Source organism: Trachymyrmex cornetzi, unplaced genomic scaffold (genome assembly GCF_001594075.2).
Source record: "Trachymyrmex cornetzi isolate Tcor2-1 unplaced genomic scaffold, Tcor1.1 scaffold15, whole genome shotgun sequence".
Classification (NCBI taxonomy): Eukaryota; Metazoa; Arthropoda; class Insecta; order Hymenoptera; family Formicidae; genus Trachymyrmex; species Trachymyrmex cornetzi.
Window position 1 is genome coordinate 1,397,907 of NW_017296091.1, and position 5,466 is coordinate 1,403,372.

The window sequence follows — 5,466 nt, forward strand, 5'->3', positions numbered from 1 at the left end:
CAGGCCTTTCTTTTATACTTTATCGTAATGTTCATCGGATTATTGTACAAAATTTAATAAGTAAAAAAGAACTAACGTATTGGTAAATTGTTAGTATTTTTTCTTATATGAATTTTGTACTATTTAAAAAAAAAACGATTGAACTTTCAATGGGTAGATAGGATATTTCTTTTGATTCGAACTTTTTATGATAACGTTTTATTAATATATCTTCATTGAATGCAAAACGGTTGTTACAAAAAAGCAACTTGAAAAGAAAGAACTTTATTGAAGAATCGATGGCCTATTGTTGATACAAAGTATGATTGCGAAGGATTAATTGTGTGGTTCCAAACTACAAATTTTAATAAGAGATAAAAATTTAGATGCAACTATAGATTTAATTAAGAACTAAATAATTCAATTATCACTGAAGTTACATCAGTAAGATAGCTATTTAAGAAAAATTGTAATATTTCGAATTATAATACAAAAAGAAAGGCCTGAATCTTTATAGAACGCGGTTATTTTGCAAGTTCAAACAATTTCAAGCGAGGAAAAGGAAAATCTATTGTTATTACGACTGTGAGATATTAAAAAAAAGGAAAATGATTTTGTTTGTACTTGCGAAATGATACTTACCGGCTTGCGCGATTGGACATTCGCGAAGCTCTCAGATTGAAAACGAGCTTATGTACCTCGTACGTCTATTGTTGTTACAATACATACCAACGTAATTTTATCAGATATTAAAGAAGTGCTACTTAGTCTATAATTAAGTCTGTGTAAACTTAAGGATTACGTCGTCACGATGTTATGCAAATGCACGGTGCGTAGATCTGTTTGTTTTAGCTGCACTTATAGTTTCCGCGTCCAAAATGAAATAGTTATAAATATATTTATACATACAATCATATATATAAATTTTCCAAAAGATCCTATAAAAAAGCTGCAGAATTTGTTAAAAAAAAAAAGAAAAAATATGGTACTGCTTGCTTTTTCATAGAGTATCTTTTTGGAGGGCCATTTCAAGATCAATTTAATATCTGTAAGTAAAAATTATGAGATTGATTTAATCTTTTTAAGTAAAAATTTATATATTTTTTACTGATGCGGATACATTTTAAATCACCAATTTTTATTCGAGATACTTTCGGACTTGACAAATATTTTAAAGGGTATTTGTGAAAAATTATTGCGAATCCTTCAAATGTTGATTAAAGCAATCACTCTTGGAATTTTTTAGAATCAATATATGAACGTAATACGCACACTACATTGTGTATACATTGTATATACATATATATATGTTTTATGAAATTGAAAATTGATGAAAAATATAGTCAATACTACACATAAGATTAGCTAATGCTTAGAAATTTCTAAAAGTATTCTATTAGCGATACTTGAAAATTCTGAGTGTCGTATAAGAGGTTAATTAAAGAAATTTTGTACATTTATTTTACAGCATACATGTACATAAAGATAGAGGGGGTTTAGAATAGTTATGAATATTCTGACGAACCACAGGGTCCCCGATGTATCTCTGCGACACGCAAGCACACGCATACGTACAGAAAAGCAGAATTTAAATTAATTAAAAATAACGAATTATAAGGTCCTAATCCATGCCTATAATATACACTAGAGATCCTATAACAAAGTCTGGCTGAGAAATTTTTTCAAAATAAAAGCGAAAAAGAAGGATATTATACATAAAGGGTATATAATATCTCATTCTAACTTACTGAAGTTGACAAAAACGATAGACCAATCAGAAGTTTCTCGTAACTCATCCAGTGACCAGATTTTGTTGATAGGATCTCTACTAGCGTTTTCGAGTGCAATGGGTTTGAACCAACTTAGGTTAACTCGAAAGTACCATTGACCTCGTTCAATCAGAAATCAAAGTAAAGCATATGACGTCATTAATCTGACCCGGATTGGGTCATTTCGAACCCATTGCATTAAAAAATTTTATGATACACAGCACACAGAATCGTTTCCTTTGTTGATTATAGATAACGCCAAGAGTGAGTGACTTTTATCATCAATTTTAATTTAAGGATTTACAATAATCCTTTGTGAACATCTAATTTCAATCAAAATTGTTGGGTTTGATGTGAAGAATCTGACTCGGTTAAAAAATACACCGGTTTTGATTTAGAAAGATTAAACTGACCTAAAAACAATTTTCAAAAAATCATTCTATTAAGAATCCAGTTATATAAATAAATTTTTTCTTAAAAACTTTTTAACTTTAAATTTAAAACAAATTTTTAAATAAAAAATTTCAGCTGGCTTTGTTTGGTCAATTATCAAATTTCGTACATAAAATAAGAATCATATATGTATATATGATTTAAATTTAGTGCATGGTTTATTGCATATTATCGTAAGTTTGAAAGTAGCTAAATTATGTTGTTTTAATGAAATATGAAAAAGAGAGACAAGCAAAAAAGCATAAAGCAGTAACAAAGTAAAAAGTGCAATTAAAACGAGTTGATCTAATTTTATACTCGAGATCCATATGACCTATGTTACGTGAAATATATACATGTCATATGTGTATGATACATTATGTATCCTAAAACACGTAAATAATTCGCGTACTTTAATAGTATATCGAATATGGTTTAAAATCGTCAAACAAGGGAATGCCTAAGATTTTTAACGAAATGACAGTACATTTTATACAGTAATATCAAGGAAATGCCTGAGCGAATACATACATGTCGATTAAATCTTGCTCACGTCGAGATATAATGAAGTATTTTGATGCGACGAAAAGCTTTGTACATTAGTTTAACAACCGCGCATTACCTATCTACTTTGTTAGGTTTTACATATCTATCATTGTACATAAACGCATATAAATGTATACACAAATACGTATAGATATATAAATAGATATATATACACTTATATACATATACATATATCTATTATTATCTATTTTTGTTACGTGTTTATAAATGAGGAGAACGTATTCTGTCGCGGAATACCAAATGTAACATATAGAACGAGATTTTAGCGAATGGATAATGGATTAAGCATCGCATAAAGACTACCGTCGGTTTTACGTATAATTTAGAACATTTAATGTATTTGTGTCGTTAAACTTTGCTAATAAGTTGACAAAATCGAGATCATATATATGAGTTATGTTTAAGTTCTTTTTTTGTTTTTTTTTTTATGTAATCGAATGATTGTATAATTTAGTTGAACAGTGCATAGTTTTTAAGATGCTTAACATTTACTATTTCACCGGGTAATGAAGAAAAAAAAGAGGAGAAGGAAAAGCTGTATAGATTAGGATAATTAGTTTTTACAACGAGCATGACAAAATTATATGACAAAATTGTTATAACGAGCTTGTGCTCGTTGAAGCAGTAAATGTTGATCGTTTTGCTTTTCTCTTCTTTTTTTTAAATTTCAATGATCCACGAATTTATTCTTGTTCATAAAAATCGGCGGAATGAATGGTGATGAAGTTTTACGCTTGTAACGAGGTGACTTGTAGTGCAATGACTTAATGAAATTTGATTAATTTGTGTATATATATTACAAGATTCGTAATTTTTTTACATATACTACATTTCTGCCTATATACACGTCACACCGTCAATTACAAAACACAGGAGTTACTACTTACACAACGACGTGATATATATACACGATTTTTTAACGGATTTCTCTTTATCTTTAGTATTCTGTTTTAGAGTGACATGGTTTGTTGTCGAATTAGTTTATCGAGTCGTTGGTGTAATTTGCCAGCATCATTGTTAAATGTTATTTCACATGTATTATTGCAAGTGCAATTCGTTGTACCATTATAAAAACACGTATGCATACACAACCGATACACTATTTCACTTAATAGCACTGTTGATTATGTACGTCGATTGAATTTTTATTGTCCTGAAGGAAGATTTTGTACAGAACATTGTAAAATATATTTTAACGCTTTTCTTCTCTCTTTCTCTCTCTCTCCTTTCTCTTTTTTCTTTCTTTCTCTCCTGGTTTTATTTATGTGCGCGCGCAAATCTCTCGCTTCTGCCGTATCTTATATAAATACGCCGTACTATTGTTACTATTGTAATGCCATTGCGTAAATGCCATGCCGTCGAGCCTTGCCATTCGTCATCCGGAGAGAGGAGAGAGCCCCCAAAGCTGATTTATCTTTTACTTTTCTCAATACTCACACGTGGATCACGCCGTGGACACGAGAAGAAAAATCTTTTCTGTAACTAACAACGACGTTGCCGATATACGCCGGAGAGAAAAGCCATTAGTTTGTAATCATTAAGCTGAAATATATATAACATTTATATCGAGCTGTGTGATATGTGCATCCCCTCCCGAATTTTGTATCTTATGTGAAAAGACGTCGCCAAATTGTGATATTTTTATATGAATTAACACGGAAATAGTCACTCCTAATTATTTTGCATAAACTATTATCTGATGTAATTTAATTACAATATTATATATTATTAATTATGTCACAATTTATATACATATCTATATATATCGAATGAAAAATAATATGTATATATTACTATTTATATATAGCTTTATTTAACATTTTCTAATAAAAAGAGAGAACAAATATAAAAAAAAAGATAGGCATGAATTCACGGTTAATAAAAAAAGTATTGCGACTAAGCTTTATTTTTTCGCTGTTGAGACATAAAAATCAGGTGACTATTCCTGGGTTAAGAGCAACGGTGAGCACCTTTTTGAAGAGGAAAGAGTTCGAAGAAGTCTCAGTTGACACGACGCATTCTTTATTTATGGTTCTCACAGGATGCTAAGAGTCTCTATACAGAACTCGCTGAGACCCAACATTGCGGTGTATTTCACTTTTTTATTCGCATCATACCGACATCCGATCTCAATATCTGCTTGCAAAATGGAGGAACGTCGTTACGGAACGTAAGTTCTCCACATATACGACCGTGCAAATAGCACGTTGCATTCACATTTAATTCCATTCACCGTTCGACGTATAATACGGATATGCTAAGATTGGCTCATGTTTGCATATTCGATTATATTATGTTGATCCTCGATCATACTTGCAAATTCATTTCATCCACTTATTGATCTAATAATAGACTGCTCTACAGGATGTATCAATCACCCTGATCTAATTAGTTTAATGACCGGCGATATACTTTATCGTCATGTGTCGAGCGCGATCAGTTTCTTGGAATATCAGAATGGCTGACGTTGCTCTCCTTGACTTAAGAAGATGAGTTACGCGAAACTGTCAAGTATTGTCTCCGTTTGTTTATTGAGGACGCGTCTCGTCTAAGTGTATTCTTCCAAGTTCGATTTTTGTATCGAAAGACTACTCCGTCTCTCTTTGCTTGCTTAAACTTTTACTTAATTGTCTTGAAAAGAAAGATAAATTTACACAAACAGAGATACCTCAAGCCATAATTTGATAAGATAATGTATACATATTATATATATTTTTTT